We start from the raw sequence: 21,954 nt of genomic DNA, 5'->3' as shown, positions 1-21,954 counted from the left end.
CAGCATTGAGTCCCTCACAGGATCACAAGCCCTGACAGCAAACCTGCAGGGGTTCTTTATCATGTGAGACGGGAGTGACCAGACACCAATATGATGTGCATTGACTCCAAATTTATTGTCACATAATCATCACTTATGTACTTTGTCCAGACATTGTATACGTGCTACAATTCATGATAATTAGTTAATATTAAGGATCATGCATAAGGCCTCAAAGTTTCATTTTTGTAACAACTTAGACACCAACCTCATTGTGTTAAAACACCAATCTTATTGTATTTAAAACATCAACCTTATTGTGTTTAAAATATCACCCCATCTATTTGGCCTTCAGTTAGTTTTTTCTAACACTAGAGTATGGTTATGTTTACATTACATTTTACTTAACTTTATACTATTGCTAGCTACATATATTGCAATTTGTTAGTCATGTACATGCGATCACACAATGTTAATTGAATGCTCTATCTTCTAACAATGCTTAATTTAATGTTCTATCTTGTCTTGTTTTGATCTTGTCTCTGTTACAGTCTGTAGTTTCGGTTTGCTCCTTGCATAAGCATTCTTTTTCTGCTGCCGAAGGCGAGTCAAAGATGAACTGCTAACTTTCTCCATCTCTGTCTAACTCCATAACTTTCACCATAGCCTGGGCCCCAACACAAACCTGCTCTGGCCCGGGCTCCTCTCTTCCCACAGAATGCCAGGTCATCCCATGAGTTTGCTCCAGTGTGGGCTTCCCACGGAGTCACAGCCTCCTTCAGGCATCCACCTGCTCTGGCGTAGGGTCCTCCATGGATTCTAGGTGGATCTCTGCTCCCTGCTGGCCTCCATGGACTGCAGGGTCACAAGGGAGTCTTTCTTCCAGGGCCTAAGCACCTCCTCCCCCTCCTACTCCACTGACCTTTGTGTCTATGGAGATGTTTTCACATTCTCACTTCCTGTTGCTGCTGCGGTTTTCAACAACAACTTCTCCTCCTTCTCAAATTTGTTATTAACAGAGGCTTTACCTCAGTCACTAATTGGCCAGGCATGGGTCAGCTGCAGGGTCCGTCTTAGAATTGACTGGCCTAAGTCCTACCAGCTACAGGGGAAGCTTCTGGCAGACTTTTGTTTAAAGAAGCCAACCTTGTATCTCCCTCTACTACCAAAAAAACTGACCCAGGCAAAACTGTAACACAGTCCAATGCACCAGGACAGGCTGGGGATGACCTATTGGAGAGCAGCTCTGCAGAGAGAGACCTGGGAGTCCAGATTGACAATAAACTAAACATGAGCCAGCAATATGCCCTCATGGCCAAAATGGCCAATGGCATGCATCAAGAAGAGTGTGGCCAGCAGGTTGAGGGAGCTTCTTCTCCTCCTCTGTTTTGCTCTGATGTGGTGGTTTAGCCCTAGCTGAACAATAACCAAACCACCCAGTTACTCACTCATCCCCACCTCGGCAGGTTGGGGAAGAGAATCAAGAGAATTCTATAACTTTGTGGGTTGAGACAAGGACAATTTAATAGAACACCACAAAAAGCAGGCATTTACAAAGGACATAGAAAAATGAGCAATACCCGGTGTAACTACTGCCTAACTGCTGCCCGCAGCCTAACGCGCAGCCCAACGACAGAACCGTAGCTCCTGCACTTGCCATGGCATTGCCATGGCCCAGCCACAGCCCTGATATCCTGAGCATGAAGTCACATGGTATTCAATAGCCTGGCCACGTCCCCTGACGGCTGTTGGGGAGAGTTAACCCTATCCTGGCTAAACCCAGGACAACTGGTGAGGCCTCATCTAGAATGAGTTCTCATCTGTGTCCAGTTCTGGGCTCCCCAGCTCAAAACAGACAGGGAAGTTCTGGAGAGAGTCCAGCACAGAACTGCTAAGATTATCAGGAGACTTGATGCATCTCCCTTTTGAGGAAAGGCTGTGGGAACTGGGACTATTTAGTCTGGAAAAGAGGAGATTGCAGGGAGATCTTGTGAATATTTACAAATATCTAAATGTTAGGAAGTTAGGAAGTTGAGGCATCACTTTTTTCGGTTGTATCTAGTGACAGGACAAGGGGTAACAGGATGAAGCTGGAACACAAAAAGTTCCACTTAAACAGAAGAAAAAACTATTTTACGGTGAAGGTGAGTGACCCCTGGCATAGGCTGCCCAGGGAGGTTGTGGAGTTTCCTTCCTTGGAGGTCTTCAAGACCTCCCTGGACAGGTTCCTGTATGACCTGATCTGAGATGACGTTCTTCTGCAGAGGGGTTGGACTAGATGATCTCCATCCCCTACCATTCTATGATTCTATGAGTCTATGATTATATGATTCTATGATTCTTTCTCCTTGGAGAATTTTAAAAGTTTGTGAAAGTACAGAATTTATTTTTCCATAAAATGTTTTTTGTACATTTTTGGATGATACTTTGGTATTCTTGAATACTCAGAAAACATCATTTCAGGGAAGAAGTGAGATGAAATTTTTGAGGCAAGAGGAAGTTTTTTCATGCACGACCACTGATGACCTTGGGAGCTGATGCCAGAGCTCCTGGCTACAGAGGACAGGCCTGCCCCATGCCAGGGTGGGTTATCCTGGGCACAGTTACTTGATTCACCAGTTGTTTTGGGGGTCCAGATGATCTCCATCTGGATTGTCAGGATTTGCCTCATTTAGTACTTAGAAATTAATTATCACAGCTTTGTCCAGTCTTTCTGAATGTGAATTCAGAAGAAAGATAAGAGTGAATTTGTTCTTTGAATAAAATAATCCTTGATGCCTGTACACCTTTCTTTTGTGGCTTTTCAGTCCATAAGTCTGCCTGCATTGACAGAAATCTGCAGACACAGCAGTCACAGTGATATTAAAAAAAAAAATCACATGCAGTTTGGTTATAGAGTTGAGAATAGGGTTGAGCTGTGGCAGAGCAGGAACACCTACTTTGTCTTTTTCATAGGTTTATGAACCAAAGGAATTTAACCCTGCATTTACTCTGACCATTTGACATTCCTTTTATCATGATGAAAAGTCCCATTTCTATTTTTCCTCTCAGTATTGCAGGAAATAGCCTGCATGCACAATATGCAAGTGTGTATGATACAGGTGAAACATAGACATAGAACTGAAAGCCCAAATGAATATGTAGAACTTGCATTAGCAGTAATTTCCATTACATGAATCAGATCTAGGTAACTGTTTACCTCTTTGTAGGTAACAGTGTCAATTAACTACTTATTTAACAGCAATTAACTACTTAATTAACAACATTAACAGTTTGTGGCTCTGCATTAGGTTGTTAGCTTTGAAAATGACTTTTCAAACTCAATACAATTGATTTCAACAGTACTATAGCTTTAATACTGATGATGTCACATTCTGGAAGTTTCTACAGTAACACATGTGTGGGCCGCCTCTCATTCGTTATCAGAAAGTAAATGATTTCAAGACTTGATTAGGTTTTAAGCTAACTTCCTGTTATTTTCATGGTAAAAGCTTGGCTTGAGATATCTTTGGCTGAATCACTTTTAGACACTATTGTTCATAGAATTACTTTAAGCAAAGAATAGAAAAGCACTCCTACAAGGGGAACAGAAGGTGATGACACATCTTTGCACAGATAAACACAATCACAGTTGAAAGAAAAGTGCTTTGACAAAACCTTCCAACAGATCTAGTTGCAAGGTAAATTTCACACCTGGTTTCTGAAAAAACTAACAGCCTTATTTTACTGAAAAACACAAACTGATGCTAAATTCTATGTGAATGTAATTTTGGAACTTCACATATATCCCTAAACTTACAAGAAAGAGAGACAGTGTGCTTTTGGACATGTGTGAAATTTGAAGTAGAAGAGTGCTGTCTGACAGAGTAATGGTCTACTCATGTAGAAATGGCTGCCAATAGAAAATACATTGATTCATTTAGTCCAGAAACTTCCTCCCTGTTTGTATACTCGAATGTAACAGATCCTGATTCTGTAACTAGCCTCTAGTTACAAGGCAAATAAAAGCAGTAGCAGGCTGGATAATAACCTAAGTTTCTTGTATCTTATTGCATAGGGTTGTGGAGGGTGAAGAACCGTTATTACATTGTAAAATTAAACACTTAAAGTGGATTTGATGATACTGACTGCTCTTGGTTAGCTGCCTCTTAATGCTTGGTATACTTGCATTTAAGGTGCCCCGGGCAAATAGACTTGTGTTTTTTCTCTGGAAGTCATAGGCAGATTAATACCTGAGAAGCCTGATCTGTATCCCAAAACTGGATATTGGGCCAGGTAGATTCTCTTAAGTAATCTTTTGGAAGCTAATGCAAATTAACTACAAAGAGCATTGCACAAATGGATTTACAGCTACTCTTTTTTGGAAGTATATCTACAAAAAGACAGGAAGTTTCATGTTCCTTTCTCTTCAGTGGTTAAGACACTTGTATATTCCTCTGTAACCTGCGTGGGTTTAAACTCTGATGTTCCATCAAGCTCATGTATTCCTGACTGGCAGTGTTTTGATTACTTTGCATTCATTGTGATGAGGGAGTAAAGGCAGAAAAAGATACATTCCTTGCACATCCTGATACAGCAACGCCACAAATGAAAGGGGAAAGCTTTGTGGATTATGATCATCCAGGCAGCTGCTTGCTAAGTGTATGTATATTTTTATATATTTAGATTTAAACAATAACACAAAAAAAGTGGATGTTCCTTGCTAAAAGTGAGTACATGGCAATGAAGCATGGATGTTTCTGCGTTTTAGAAATGAAATGTGTATATCCTCAGACAAACTAAGATGATGATGATCTCTATAAAGTCAATCCTGGTTGGTTGTTGGTTTTGGGTTTTTTTTTCAGATCTAGCTGACAGTGCTTAAGATATCAGTAGGATGTCTACTTTATTCATTGTCTGATAACTGTATATGCCAAATACAGTTGTTTGTGTTAAGCTCAATCCTTCACAAGTTCAGTCCAACAGCATCAATTATTCTGGCAGACATATTCAGAAATTAAAATGTGAACAGGTCTGAGGTTAATAGGTTGAAATTCAGCATAGAGAGGAGTGAAAAAACAAATAGGAATATCTGGGTAGACAGCTATTTTTAAGAAAATATCATGTGGTTCACATTCTACATACAAGTCAGATCATTTTATAAAAAGTCAACTGTCAGTTGGTTCTACCTGGTTCTAACTGTCAGTATCCTATGCAGTATATCCAGGAAAACTGCTTGGCTTCAATTTAATTCTACTTACAGCTCAGAAAATCAATAGCACTAGTTATTAAAATTAATTAGGGGGTTGTTAATATATATTAGTATTATAGGAAACACACAATCACTTCTCTCTGTTATAAACTTTCCCTACAGAAACTCCACCACAAGTTATGACTGATTATTAAATGAATTAGGAAACCCTGTCATAGATAGGACTAGATGACTCCTTGAGGCCCCTTCCAATGACACATTTCAGTGATATTTGAATATCTTAGTTTCAGTTTAAAGTGAGACAATGCCATGAACAATTCTTGAACTGGGCACTGCAACAATCTGATGAATTACAGTGGGCCTTATTGTAATATCCAGGGACTATAAATAATCATTATCCGGCCCATAAATTGTTTTCTGTTAAATTTCAAATGGAAGATTGCACAGTGAGATCAACAGTACCGGTTAAAGGCCTGACTATTTTTACTGACACAAGTAAGATCCAAGCCAAAACATGAGTGGTTTGGTGGGAGAATGGAAAATGGCAAAACCTAACTGTTCACTCCCCAGGCAGTTCAGTTCAACTGCTGGAGCTGATGGCTGTAGTTAAAACTTTCGAGAAATGGCCAGACATCCCATTAAACATCATCTCTGATTCCCTCTGTGTGGTCGATGCTATCACTTGATTAGAGAGAGTGTTGTTGAAAGAAATCTCTAATCAGAATTTGTATAACTTATTTCTGCGGCTCTGGCATCAGATAAATGAAAGTCAAACTTTTTGTTATATTAGACATATTCAAAGCCATTTGGGCTTAAAAGATGGCCTATCAGTTGGCAATGAAATTGTTGATAAGATAATAGCAGCTCCTTCATTGATACCTATGGGGGCCAATAATTTACACATTTTCTCAAGCTCGAAGATAGCACGATTTTTTTCACCAAAGTGCAAAAATGCTGGCAAAGCTGTTTGACCTGACCATATTGGATGCTCAGGGTATTGTTTCCACATGCCCTGCATGCCAGAATCAAATCTGCCTAGGAGTAGGAGTCAATCCCAGGGGTCTGGCACCATTAGGAATATGGCAATTGGATATCACTGTCTATGCTCCCTTTGGACGATTTAAACCTATACATGTCACTATTGATACTTATTGAATAAATATTGCTTGCACCACTACAATAACTAACTGACTCAGCCTTGGCCAGTGGTGGGTCCATGCTGGAGCTGGCTGACATTGTCTCTATTAGGTTTAAGGGAAACTTCTAGCAGCTTCTCACAAAAGCCACCTATGTAATCTCCTTCTACCAAATCTGAATACACAAGCTGACTACAACTGGGCATGACACTCCATGGTATGGAGTAACACTTAGACTAATTAAAGTCAACTATCCTTGCCACACCTCTTCTGACCTCCTAGTGCACCCACAGCTAATTTGCTGGCCAGGTGGAGAAAAACAGTAAGGAGGAGGGAAAAAACGCTTTGATGCTGTGCAAGTACTGTTTAGTAATAACCAAAACCACTCCTGTGTTCAGTGTAAAACCAAAATATATCTCTATAGCAGCTACTAGGACTAAAATTAAATCTATCTCATCTAATACTTGTAAATTCCTAATGCTGAAATTATGTATTTTGTGAAAATTGAGCAATTAACTATTGTCAAACATTCTGAGCTCATCAAAGCAAATTAGTCACATATAAATTAAAGTAGAGGCAACGCAGGAGGCAGAGAGAACTGGTTGGTGTAATTTCTAAATCACAACTCATCGTACTCAAATAGTTGTGGCAGTCAGGTGAAGTTCCCAGTGACTAAAAAAGGAAACATTCCCATTTTTAAAAACAGTAAAAATGAGGACCCTGGGGATTATTGATCAGTCAGATATAAAAGAGATATTACAGATATTCTGATAAGATCTCAAACCTAGGGAAACAAAATACATTGCACCAAATTTAAACTGAATTTAATATAATATAACTGAAAGAGGTTCCAGCAGATCAGCCAAATATGTTGTTTGTGGGTACATAGTTGTCATGGTTTTGGCCCATCAGGGAGCAAAAGACCACAATTAGCCTCAAGTACCGAAGACCTGAGAATTGTCAAAGGGCAGGGAGAGCTTAATTGCCCTAAGGGTACCAGGTAAAATAGACCAGGCTACTCAGCTTGGGGAGGAAAATAAAAGATTTAATCCAGCACTAACTAAAACAACCATAAAACCCCAAAATATAACCAACACAAAACAACACAGAATGGTACAACCATGAAGAGTACAACTTTAAGACCAGCTTCTCCCCACCTCTTCCCGGGCTCTTCATCCCAAAGGCTGCAGCTCCTCTCTGCCTCTCACAGCTTGCACAATAGCTGTCTCCTTACACAGTCTGTCGCCCATCCGGGCACACTCACATGGAGCTGCTGGTGGTTCTCAGTCCTGTCATTGCCCTCCATGGATTGCAGGGGTACACCCTGCATTCTTGCCATGGGTTATAGAGGGGTCTCTGGTCTGGTACTCCTCCTTCCTTCCTCCTTCTCTGACTGTGGGGTCAGCATGGCCACTTCTACCACTCTTATCCCTTCCTACAAAGCACTTCAAATTCCCATCCTTAAATAGTGATCACAGACAGGCCAGATTGGCCCAGCTGGGCCGGAGGTGGTTCTGAACCTAAATGCCAGGGGAGAGTCCGAGAAGTCTTCACTACAACTGGCTTCCCTGTTACCAAGCAAAAGCTGCTCTTCGCTAAATCACGACAATAGTAGAGAGGAAAATGGTTTGTTTCTGGTTTTGATAGAAATTTATCCAAAACGCTCATTTTTTTAAAGATTTGGGTGTTAACCTGTCCAGAACTTATTTTGTCTCTTACATGATTTTACCTAGTAACGAAAACTAAACATTGAGGTATAAAAGGCTGTTTCTTCACATTTTATATAACATTCTTAAATATTCTTTTAAAATCAGTTTTCTACTTTTCTAATGTTTCTAAATAGAGGATTTTTCCTAACTGTTTAATTCTGAAAGTGATTTAGTGTGTTATTTTCTAATAATCCAAATATGGGATTTTTAAGTTAATGGAATTTGAAGGCTTTTATCTAATGTGAATAAAATATATTGTTGAGCTAATTAAAAAAAACTACCCAAACCTGTCTCAGTAATCCCAGTGCTACTTAAGCATTAATAATATTTTGCTGGTTGAGAGATCATGTTCCCGCCATGCTCCTACAATGAGGACTGACAGGGAGAGATTACTATATCAGCATTACCTGCCCTTTTGATGAATAAAAAAGCTATGCAAGAATTACACTCATGATACATTTATATCAAATTTATTTACATTTTTGAGCAATATTTTGTGGTCCTTTTAATTTCAGAGAAGTGCTCCATTTACATGAAAGATGTTTGGCTTAATGGGTTGAAGATCTACTGACATTCAAAGAAATAGGTTCATAGTAAAGTCAAAAAAATGGGGTGAAAAAGAAAGTTCTGCCCCTACTACGTAATAACACATATTTAAGATCTGTTAAGAGAATAAGAATCTTGTATTGTTTTCCTGATAAACAAAGCTCAAAATAAAACAGTTGTAATTTAAGAAACCGGAAACTAGAATGGAACTGTTTTCTTCCTCTGGTGTAGGAATCCCAGGATCCAAAAGTACATCTTTCCTTGTCCATTAGAGTCTCTCTATTACTTTAGCCAACATCAACTGCTTGTCACATTAGTGTCATTCAGAAGTGGAGAACAGAGAACACTTTGAGGGTGAAATCAAATTAACCATCTGATTTTTTTCCCTGTTTATTTAATATCTCAAGCAGGTGGTTTTGGTTGGTTGGTGTTTTTTTGTTTTTTTTTTTTTTCTTTTCTCACAGCACTTCCATGACAATGGGAAAACAGAAAAGTAAAGGTTTGACATTAAGGATTTCAAAAGAATCTGGACACTATATTGTCTGCCATTGTCCCAACACTTGCTCTGTGGTCATTTTCTGCTTTCAGATCTGTTGCAGCATATTTGAAGTGCAGGCTTCTATCATTTTTTACCGCTTACATATGTAAAACATTCTTACTGAGGGCACTTCGTTCTTCATTTTGCTCTCTTAAGCAATCATTATTCTTTTGATGTTTAAGTATGTGCTTCTTTGTCCTCAGATGTTTAAAATCCTTTCAGATTGGCAGTCATCCTTCTAAGGATAATAGTAAAATGTTATGGTGAAGAGTAGAGGCACATAGTCCTTGAGAAGGTCCTTGAAAGCTACAAATTAGATACATTTTTTTTTCTTTTTTTAAATTTTCAATTTGCTATGCAGTTATGATCCCATTGAAACATTATCCTTTATTTCTCTACAAACTGAGCTGGCAGTCTGTCCCATATACAGTAGCTAGACTATTTTATGCCTCCTATGTTGTCAACCTGTGCAAATTGAAATGTTTATAAAATGTTGATACTGAAATACTGCAGCTTAACAGTTCAATAGTACTTGAATGAGCCCTCTGTTTTATTAATAAAATGATGTATAGAATTACTTAAGCTCACTGATTTACCATTAGTATTAATGACTCTAGTTATTAAACACTATTTCAGAATGCTACAGAAATAGAAACCCTGTAAAACATGCAGTACCTTGTACCAAGTTATTTAGAGGGAATCAATGGTGTTGAAATCACATTTTTTCCCTCAATGATGTAGTTATTCGTTAGCATATAAGCAGATGATTCTTCTATATAGTTTTCCTGTCATCATTATGACATTTTATCCAAATAATTTAGCACAGGACCAATTACAAAAGTAATCCTAAAGACTGAAAATAGAAATGCATAACCAGTCAGTAGAAATAAGGGTATTCTATTGTCCTTGACTATTATGTAGACTGCTTGATTGTTAACTGCTAGTAAGAGTCTGATTCTTTAATCTTAATCTAATTTCTTGAGAGAAATAATTTTCAAACACTTTATAGGCTATCACAAGGTATTTTAGAATAATACAATCATCACTCCTCTTTATAACCGTATTGCTGTATAAATGAAGTACTATTAGTTAGACAACTTTCACCCAGTCTCATGAGTTAGGAAGCTCATAAAATGGCCACTTTATTTTGGGAAAAATTTTCTAACATGATAAGCAATGAAGAAGCCACAAAAGTGACTTTCCGGGTCCTGAGAGGTGCCACTGCCAAATTGTTTCCCTTGTTGATCCCTTCAGCCTCAGACATCCAGGAAAGACAAATAGGGGAAAAATGTATTTAATATCAATAATGGAACTAAAAAGTTCCATGAGTGTATTTGACAGTGTTTACGTTTCCCTGTGGTTTTAATTAGGCAGAGGAGAGGCTGTTGTCTTTTTCAGTCAAAGGACTATAACTTGCCTTCCCTCTAGACTTTGCCATATAAAATTACATTTATTTCTTTTCATCCGTATTTTGCTCATTTGGAAAATGTGTTTAATTGAAAATTTTGGTATAACAAAAACACTCAATTTTCATGAAAATACATCTTTTTTTTTCATGTTAGAAACTAATCAGTAAAATTAAGCCTTTTATAAAACCCAGTAGATTATCTGGAAGTATGGTTTCATGTGTATTTGCTTGGAAGTTAGTCAAAGATTACTTAAACATCTCTTGGTGACATTAGACCTGTGAGATGTCATAGATCAGGGTGCATGTGATGTATTTTATTTATGTCATGTGTAGCCAGAGTACTTGGTGTTTTTGAAGTTGATTTCTGCAATTCATTTTGCAGGCTCTCAATTTCCCATTTTTTGGGACTCCTGTCAGCAAGAGAGAAGCGGTGCCATAGCTGTGATTAGCAGAGGGCATTCATGTAGGAGCACATGCAGACAGGGATTTATGTATCCTAGGGAAAGATTTAGTCATATAGAAAATGATATATGCATTCCTGTAAAAATCAATTATTTTCAGTGGTGGATTAGACCACCATTTTTATAGGAAAAAGGAGTAATGAAAAAGTGTGGGCTTGACCGCAGCTGAGTGCCACAAGTCCAACAAGCTCTATCACACTGACTGCTAAGCTGGACAAGGGGGAGAAAATGCAACAAAAGCCTCAAGGGTCAAGATAAGTATAGGAAGATCACTCAGCAGCTATTGCTATGGGTAAACCAGACTAATTTCTTACCATAAGAGCAGAGGAGGGTAGTAAGAAATAAAAATTTAAGTCTTAAAAAAACTTTCACCCACCCTTCTCCCAAAGCCTCAACCTCTTCTTCCCTCTCAGTACAGGAAGATGGGGAATGGAGGTTATGGTCAGTTTATCACAGATGGTTTCTGGCACTCCTTCCTCTCAGGGGGAAGCATTACAACTATTGCTAATTAGTTTGACCTTGGTCTGTTTTGGAGCTGCCTGACATTGGCCTTATCCAATATAAGGAAAGCTTCTGATAGCTTCTCATAGAATTGACCCCTGTAGCTCCCCCGCTACCAAAACCTTGTTACGCAAGCCCGCTGCAAAGGATCTTCCTCTTACTGAAGCAGTTTTACTCCAACTATCCAAGTGTGTATATAACAATTTCACCAGAATGCGAGCTACACTGTCTGATGTTAGTTGGAGGACATAAATCTCCTTTTTCTACAGGGCAAAGAATCATCTGGTCTAAACTGAGTCTTCATGTATAGAATTCACTTTTTACATTGATCTGGAGTAAATCCAAACTGTCAGGCTGTATTCTGTATTTATTCTCTGATGCTAGATTCAAAGTGGCTGCATCTGTTTTTCCTGTGCTTGAGAGACATTGCTAGCTGGTCTGAGGGTGACAGGATGTTACCTGCACTTCCATTATCACCATCATTATTATGATGCTCTTTTTTCTACTATTATAATAATGTACTTTCAGAACAAAGGAAAATGACTACTCTACTTGTTTGCTTTATTGTATTTAGCTATAAAACAAGAAAAACTCTGTTGAAGCTTAGAAACATGCAAACAAAACAAATGACATTCTCAGAAAAAAATAGTTTCCAGACCATATTAGCTTATTAAATCAAGCCATAGTTGCTGCTTTTTCACCTAGCTGCTTCCTTGATGTTTTGAGAGGAAAAGCAGCCATTATCCTTTCCAATAAAAGACAGAACTGAAGGGAAAGCTGATGAGTTTAATTAATTTTGATGTACTCTGTTTGTATGAGTGTGTATGGATGTGTTCGGATGTTGATGAAGAGACGCTTTAATTTTCAAGAGTGTGTTCTGTACCATTCATCTGTGCATATTTAAATAAAGTTGTTGGAAATACATGATACTTCAGCTTTAAGCTGTCAAAAATGAGAATCCAGAGTGTTCAGCAGCAGAAAATATCATAAAAAGAGTTTTACCTCTATTTATGTCTGCTTGCCAGGTTGAAATGTTGATGATATATCATAATAAAGCACTGAAATGAGTACAGCTACATAAAAAAGTGAAACTACATAGCCACAGACATTGAAATATGTCTGATTATTCCCTGTTTCCCTCCTCCATATACACAAAGGCATATGCATTCTCAAAGTAATCCTATTATAAATATATTATTTGATAGCATACATGTAAGATGTACACTAGAGCTTTCCAAATAATTGCAAACAAAATAGTAAAAGTGGTTTTTTTATATCCAAAACTCAGTTTCCATTGACCTCCGTTACAGTGGTGGGGCTTAACAGCTTCTGAAATCTAGGCCTGCATATGACTTTCCTCTTTCTTGCACCTTAATGACTTTTAAAATGTCTTCATTTTTAAAATATATATATATGCATGTGTGTACATAGTTTTAAGCTTGGAAAAATGCAAAAACTTTGCTTTTCCCTCTCCTTACTGATTCATATGAATATATGTGCAGAATACATAAAAAAATATAATAAATAAGAGATTCCATCTGGTAAATTTAATCAATTTTAATGTTTGTTTAGGGAACTCTATCCACAATAAATTGTTAAGTTATAACTTTCCAAAGTATTTGTGAGAGAAGAATGAATGCCTCATTTTTTCATGATTTTTAAAAGAAGTTGCTGGTCAAGAAATGAAATTAAGTTAAAAAAGAATAGTTCTCCAAACAGACATAGAATCATAGAATGATAAGGGTTGTAAGGGACCTTTAGAGATCATCTAGTCCAACCACCCTGCAGAAGCAGGTCCACCTAGACCAGGTTGCATAAGAACACGTCCAGGCAGGTCTTGAAGACCTCCAAGGAAGGAGACTCCACAACCTCCCTGGGCAGCCTGTGCCACTGCTCCATCAACCTCACAGTGAAATAGTTTTTTCTTACGTTTAAATGGAGCTTTTTGTGTTCCACTTCATTCCATTACTGCTTGTCCTGTTGCTAGGTACCATTGAAAAAAGGGATACCTCAACCTCCTGGCACCCACCATTTAGATATTTGTAAATATTAATGAAAACCCACCTCGTCTCCTCAGCCTTTCTGGGGCTGTTTATTTAAAACTTCTTAATAGGAATAAACAAAATACCTGTGTTAAATAATTCTTTCTCTGACAGCAAATCTCTATTACAACCCCACTGTGGAAAAAACAGTGAAGTATAAGATTACAAGCCTAAATAAAAGATGTGATAATTTTCTAAATTAATTAAAAAAGAAAACTTTAAAATCTATTTCTTTTAGCACTACAAGTGTCTTCCAATAAGCTTTCAACATTATGTTCCTTTCACTTGCTTAGATATTGTGTTGACTGGTGAAGCAAATCCACATGATTATCTGTCCCATAATCAGTATTTTGTCCAGCTATCAGTAAGTTTTATAGAGAATTGACATTCAGAAAAATTTAGTTGCCTGGGTGTAATAGGAATCGGAATTAATTCTATATTTCTTTGTTATCCAAGAGATGATTGTTTTTTCACCATATGAGTAAATTTTCCTTCATTCCGACTTCAAATTTTAATTTATTTTCTTTCTTATTCTCTTACTTTGTGCTTTGAATATGCCTATTCGGTGTAGTGTTCAGCTTTTTTTGCAAGTTGATCCTTAGATCAAAATTAGCAACACTATTTCTGTGGGCCTAATAATCAAAAATGGAACAAAATGAATATTCATAATTGGCCAGATGTCTCTTAGTAATGTATTATGCAAAAGGTAATTGGCTATTACAATTATATGCAAATACTATAGCATACAAATTACACTCATATGTGCAGAAACATGCACAGAAAAGACATACACTTCACAACTTCTTATGAGCACAAGATATACCACCAGTGGTATATACAGTGTCTAAATGTGTACTTATTTGAAAGCAAAAAGGAAACACCACAGCTAAGTGAGTGACCTATCTCTATTGAAGAACATTAGAAAACAGAAAATGCCCTGAAGGCAATTGCTATTAGTTTCACTGGACTGTAGATTTTTAAAACTTATAGAATCCTTAGACATTCAGTGAGGAAACACTTCTAAAATGTTTTTTGCTGAGATGCCTGTGTCAGGCTATGGATTTCAACACATTTCAAAATAAAGAATATTGCATGTTGAAATTATTACTCCTCCTGGCCACCCAAAATATTATCAAAGGAATACAACCGAGTGCCACAGGAAAGGACATTACATTGAATATCCTCTATCCTGAATTGCATCTCCTCTTCCCACTTTATCTCTCTGAGGTCACCAATCCACCTTCAATCTTAAGTGCTTATTATGGCAGCTGTTGTATGCTGTAGCTATGGCCACAGATACCATGCTGAAAATATAAAAATTTGCTTTTCCTAGAATTTCCTACATATTTCATGTTTTATTTTTAATAACAAAACAAAGTGAATTAATCTTCAATATAGTCCATCAAAAAAATAAATGGCACAGAAAAAAGGTGTATTTGTTTAATTATCACAACATATCTATGAACAGAACTGTCATACGTTAATGCTACAAGAATCTGTCCTGCATTAGGACTCTAACATGAGTTAACAAATGTCCTAGACGCATAATCAACCAATAAAAGTTCCTGTTCTCGGAAAGCAAGGGAGGTAAACATCGTGAGAAGATGAGATTCAGTATGTTCTAGTATTTGCCATGAAACAAGGAAATGGAAATACCTTTTACAATATTTCTTAAGTTCTATCTTAAAAATTAGCTAGATTTCTCTTAGATACTAACTAAATTATGTATGAACCCTAGCTTATTTGAAACTTCAGCTACCTACTAGCTAGACTTTTTTCTCTATATTCATTGTGTATATCTATTTTTATATCAGCTCACAGATTGGTTTGTGCAGGATATTGACATATTTGTTGAGACTCATTTCTACATAGAATGCAGATCATGCACTTATGTGGCAAAACTGTGGAAGTAAAACTTTTGCTTCTTATATAAAAAGATTTTTCTCTCTCTCAGAAATCCTAGTAAGCCTTCTCTTAAGGAAATTTAATTAAACTTTTTTCATTATGGATCAGCAGAAATATACTTTGTATGCCACACAAGGTCTCCAAATTTCTTGTGTAAAGAAATGAATGCTCCCTAAACTCTCAGAAATAGCTTACCCAGCCTTCTAAAGCAAAAAGTTACTCTTCTTCGTCCATCTCCAGCTGAGTGGATACAGTCAAAGTGGATCACATCTGCTGCTCTTCCTTCATCTAGCCAGTTGGTTATGCACTCACAGAAGGCTATCAGATGGGTTAAATGGGCTTTCCACAATGTTCAACATATCACAGGTTCATATATAACTCTGCCAGCGTCTAGCAGGTAGCCAAGGAGTGCACAGTGGAATTCAATTCTGTGATAATTTAGATAGAAATAAAGAAAAAAGAACCCAAAACTTTAAGATGTCTGACATTAGAATGGGATTAAGTATGCTAGAAAAAATGTAGGAAAGAAAAAGTCATTTTAAACCACCATTTAAAAATGCTTGTTGAATTATCTATTTCTTCAGATCTTAGCTAAAAAATCTGTTGCTGTTTTACAGTCTTTTTTGTCTCTATTGAGGACTTGACAACACATTATAGAGTTAAGTCTCTAATTTATAGTCAATAGTGTGGGCACACTCTTGTAAATTTTGAGTCTTGTCCATTGAATCTGCTTCTGCAGGGGGTTTGGACTAGATGATCTGTAAAAGTCCCTTCCTACCCTACCATTCTGTGATTCTGTGATTCTGTGATTCTGTGATTTATTTGAATGGATAGTTTGAAAATAGTTCTTATATATGCTGATGTTATGAATTTTAATGTCTTTCATTTGTAAAATCTCATGTTAAACTTGTCATAGGACAAAATTTAGATTTGAGAATGAACCGCAATAAAAAGATTAATGGAACAGTGAAGGAATATTTTAGAACTTCTGCCATAAACTTTGTTCACATAACAACAGTTATGTGAAAATACAAGGGACTATATTTCTTTAAATAAGCCAATTACTCATTTACATAACTATATAGTTACATAAAAAACCTGCTCAGAACTAGTAGTTTAAAATTCACTGATTCAATGATCTTAACTGCAGCATGGTAATGACAAGTAATACTTAAAATCTCTAAGCACCCTGAAGAGGTATTGGTAAATATACAGAACTATATTTGACCTTAAATATGCAAGGAAGGAAAGCATATAATAAATTTGTTCATAATAGAGATTGCAGAGTGATGGATTGATTATATTTCCTGAGAGAAAAAATGTGCTGACCTGAAGCTAAGTAGAAATCTGTGAAAAAATGTGTTGGATCAGTTTCCTTCTATGTGTGGTTTTTCTGCGCAAAAATGAAACACGTAGTTCTATATATAATAATTATTTTTCCCTTATCAGAAATTTTCAAATGTTGATACACTTTCTCATGTGGAAAATGGCATAATAATCATAAAATAAATACTAAAAATTAATGAATTAATAACATGGTTTTGGTAAATGTAGCAGATAAGGGACTTGTTTTACTCCTCTGAAGACTTTGAAAAAAAAAGAAACTTATATACTCAGATTTTACTATTTATCAGAAAACTGCTCATAAGATGTTTTTTCAAGTGAATTGAGGCAGTACCACACACTCCGAATGTTTGCTGCCCAGGAGTTTGGATTCAGCCTTGGAAGAGCTGTGCTTCCTGGTGCACAGATGGGACAGGGAGAAGGTGCCATCTCCCAGCATAGTCCTACCTACAAAAGTAAAAGAGAGGCTGCAAGAACAGAAATAAATGTACTGAAGAACAGAATAAACATACGAAGGAAAAGATGGTTGTCAGGGGAAGTCAATATGGATTCATCAAAGGGAGATCATGTTTGACCAACCTGACAGCCTTCTATGAGTGCATAACTGGCTGACTAGATGAGGGGAGAGCAGCGGATGTCATCCATCTTGACTTCAGCAAGGCTTTCGACACTGTCTCCCATAACATACTCATCAGAAAGCTCAGACAGTGTGGCTTGGATGAGTGGACAGTGAGGTGGATGGAAAGCTGGCTGAATGAGAGCCTAGAGGGTGGTGATCAATGGCACAGAGTCCAGTTGAAGGCCTGTGGGGAGTGGAGTTCCACAGGGATCGATTCTGGGGCCAGTCTTGTTCAACACCTTCATCAAGCACCTGGATGAGAGGACAGAGTGTACCCTCAGCAAATTGGCTAATGACACCAAACTGGGAGGACTGGCTGATTCCCCAGAAGGCTGTGCTGCCATTCAGCGTGATCTCAACCAGCTTGAGAGTTGGACGGAGAGGAACTTCATAAGGTTCCACAAGGACAAGTCCAGAGTCCTGTACCTGGGATGGAACAACCCCATGCACCAGTACAGGCTGGAGGTCGAACTGCTGGAGAGCAGCTCTGCAGAGAGAGAGCCGGGAGTCCTGATTGATAATAAACTAAATATGAGCCCTCGTGGCCAAGAAGGCCAATGGCATTCTGGGATGCATGAAGAAGAGTGTGGACAGCAGGTCAAGGGAGGTTCTTCTCTCCCTCTACTCTGTCCTGGTGAGACCTCATCTGGAGTACTGTGTCCAGTTCTAGTCTCCTCAGCTCAAGATGGACAGAGAAGTCCTGGAGAGAATCCAGCGCAGGGCCAACAAGATGATCAGGGGCCTGGAACATCTTTCATACGAGGAAAGGCTGTGGGAACTGGGGTTGTTTAGTCTAGAGAAGATGAGACTGAGGGGGAATCTATTTAATATTTACCAATATCTAAATGGTGAGTGCTAGGAGGTTGGGGCATCACTTTTTTCGATGGTATCTTGCAACAGGACAAGGGGTAATAAGACAAAGCTGGAGCACAAAAAGTTTCATTTAAATATAAGAAAAAAACTATTTCACTGTGAGGATGATGGAGCAGTGGCACAAGCTGCTCAGGAAGGTTGTAAAATCTCCTTCCTTGGAGGTCTTCAAGTCCCATCTGGACTCATTCCTGTGAGACCTGATCTAGGTGGACCAGCTTGGGCATGGGTGTTGAACTAGATGATCTCTAAAGGTCCCTTACAAACCTTATCATGCTATGATTGTTTGAAATGTTCTGATAATTAACATAGTTTACAGTGAAAAGGAGGAAAAAAGTAATTGAGTATATTTTACTCTTCATATGAATGAAACAAAGGACAACAACTGGGACAACATGACAGTTGTTTTGTTAAGCTAAAAACTACTTAATTTAAGTATAATTTAACTAACATTTTGTTGCTAATGTATATAAAGACAGTACATTTCTACTTTAGAAAACTGTGCAAAGTAGAAAATTACTTACATACTTTCATCAGTAAGCAATTTACAGACCTTACATGAAACTAATTGATCAGAAAGATCCCTGTAACACAGCTACTTTAATGATCATTAAATCTTTGAAATGGTACTTATCAAAGGTTTTTTAAAACTTAGTTGGCCTTGTTTGAGACCATAGCTAGACAATATTTTGAAAAATACATTTATACCAGACTCAATTATGGGTGAAAATATCTGGAAAATGTTATTTGGAAAACAGCATTCTCTACATAAAATATTAGAAAGTCAAAATAATGTAAGGAAAAATGTCTCAGACCTGAAATCAGATAAAATATTCTGACACATTCTAGACTGAAGCTTTCTGCCATGGGATGATATGATGAGTTCATATGTCTATATACATGCCTTAAAAAATAGGTATAAAACTCCTATATATGTACATGTATATATATAAATAAATAAGTATAGTAATGGGCTTTTGTATCAGTTATGACACAGGTCAGACTCATCACTGTTTTGCTGATGCTGGTCTAAATAGAGACATTGGTATTTATTCCTAGGGAATGAGAAAAGCTGTTCTGCTTAAGGCAATCTATAAACTTCACCCATCTGAAAAACAGTTTTCTCTCTTAATTCCTGGAGAAATTGAGCTCCAGGAGAAGGAGAAAAGAAAAACAGGGATTTAAAAGTCATACTGACGCTTTTAGGGCAGCTGAATGTAACTTAGCCCCGAGAACAACTCCAGGATGAAAGGTGTCTAAATATGTTATGGAGCTACCACTGCATTCTACGGTTACTTGTGGTCTACAAGAGAGGTTATCACTGCATCTTTCCCACTCCTTCTGCCAGAACCTATCATTGAATGGGTACAAAAAAATCAGGGGATATTTGGATATGAGAAATGGAAGACAGGGTACAAGAGTTAATCTCAATTTACAGAGGTCCATTAGAACACAGCAAGTCTTACTCACTCCTCTGGACTTGGGTGAATGTTGCCTGCTTTTACAAATTCAGGACTTGCCAGCTATGTATCATTCACATTTCCTTACCAGATGCATTATGATTTCATCTTTTTGGTCTTTTGATAGCCACAAACCATGTAGTTGTGTTGTATTTTACTGTTTGAAGTGCCTGAATGTGTTTGTCTTCAATAGACACTGCAGTTACTTTTCTCAATAAACATTAATGTGTAGAACAAATACAAAGAGACTTTATTTCAATGCCTCTACTGTCTGCTAACATTTTGAACTACTTTTGGATTTTAATTGAGCAGCACACAAAGCCTGCACTGAACACCAATTTCAGCTGCAGCTGATAGAAAACCCCTTGCTTGATACAGATCCAGGCACTATAGGAAAACAAAGATGTAAAATGAAGTCTTGTTATTTATCCCCTCTCTAGTCCTGCATTAGAGACATCCATATAGATTGGAAAAGTGTAAGCACTCTGCCCTCAAACAGAGATAAGTGTGCTGTTACAGATATCTGTGCCTTTACTTTGGACATTCTGAAGGATCTCTGCTGGATGAATTCTAAAGGGGTTTTCTATAAAGAGGCCTGCTCAGTGTGATTGAGCATCCATGACCTTCCATGATTAAAAAAAATATTAAAGAATGTTCCAGTTTCTGCCTTTGTCAAGTGGTGAGTAAATCATAGGTCAGACATTCCTTGCTTGCCACCTACACCCTCACACAAATTTATTTCTACCTTTGGTTGAAGGAGAAAGACACAGTATCATATCTGTCTCCAAGAAAGCCAATTGAAAAACTATTTTTTTTTATACAAATGTAGAAAAATACCCTTAACATATTAGGAGAGTAAAAATTCCTGAGCTGTAATAAAATTAAATAGAATTCATATCACCTCCTGCCCTGTCACGTTACTGATGGATAGGTTGGATCCACTGATGTCATCTCTATCTGTTTACTGTTCTTCAAGTAAAATGTGTTGCTGAGATAAATGATTGCTATCTACTTCAAAAAGACAGGAAGGAGAAAAAAAAAAAAAAGGAAAACTCACCATATTAAAGCTTTTAAACTCCTCTGGCCAGTTAAGCTATCATAGGGAAATTTTCTTAAACTCTTTTGGAAGCAGCAAAGTCACAATTTGAATACCTATTCTGTAAGCAAGATAATTAACTATTTACATGAAGAACTTTGAGAAATCTGTAGCTGTTAAAATACTGATTCTGAAACATAAAAAGTGTAAAGAAGAGTTTCCCAGCATTATGGAAACAGTCTTCTGTGTACTAATTACAAGGTCTGATGGGAAAATGTAGGTTTTTTTTTTTTTTGCCATTTTCTATGGAGAATGCAGCTAAAGGTGTGATATTTTTCCTCATCACTTCCAACACTCTGAAGCCAATGTATATGTGTTGTGTCTCGTCACTCTGTTCCCCTCCCTTTTTTTGAAGATCATACAGGGCACAACAGACAAGGCGAAGAAAAAATCTTCAGCACTTATCTACATATTCCTATATGAAGGAAGGATGTTCTGAACTAGTTCCGTTATGTAAGAGATGCATAGTCATTTCTGCAGCTTTCCAGTGGTCTGTCAATATCATACATTGTAGAAGGAATGATGAGTTGACAGATCTAGCACTTGGCTTTTCACCAGTGTTAAGTCTTCTCACAACTGAATTTTGTACTCTCAAATAATTACTTCCTGATAGATTATACTCTGAATCTTTAAAACTGCTGTATATGTTTTAACATTCTAAGCTGCTTGACTTTTTTTTTTTTGCTTGAAAACATATTTATTAGATTATTATTACTAAATTACAAATAAGTCTGTATATTTTCTTTCTACCATCTTAAAATAACCTTTTTTAAAATTAGATAAACCATTTTTAGAGAGCCTGCATTAGTTCCTTTCAAACTACTATAAAACTTTGAAAAAAAGAGGTTAAAAAAATAATGAAGAAACTATTGACAAGATTTATAGAAGTACTGCCCCCTTAACACAAATATTATAGAAGGTATAAAAATTCAAGTGATTTTATCACATTTTTTAGTAAAATTTATAAGTAAGTTAGCATAACTAAGCAAAACTAGACTTCCTTGTTGAAGCTGCTCCCACAGAGAAAAATATGTATGAGAAATCAGGCACAATGAAAATAAGAGTGATAATGAAGGGGATTGTTTAAATCCATGCGCCTGAAAGCATCATGCAAGAACAATATTGGGAGTGACTGCTTTAGAGGAAGAA

This window comes from Colius striatus, chromosome Z, assembly GCF_028858725.1.
Source record: "Colius striatus isolate bColStr4 chromosome Z, bColStr4.1.hap1, whole genome shotgun sequence".
Classification (NCBI taxonomy): Eukaryota; Metazoa; Chordata; class Aves; order Coliiformes; family Coliidae; genus Colius; species Colius striatus.
This window is presented reverse-complemented; position numbering follows the sequence as displayed.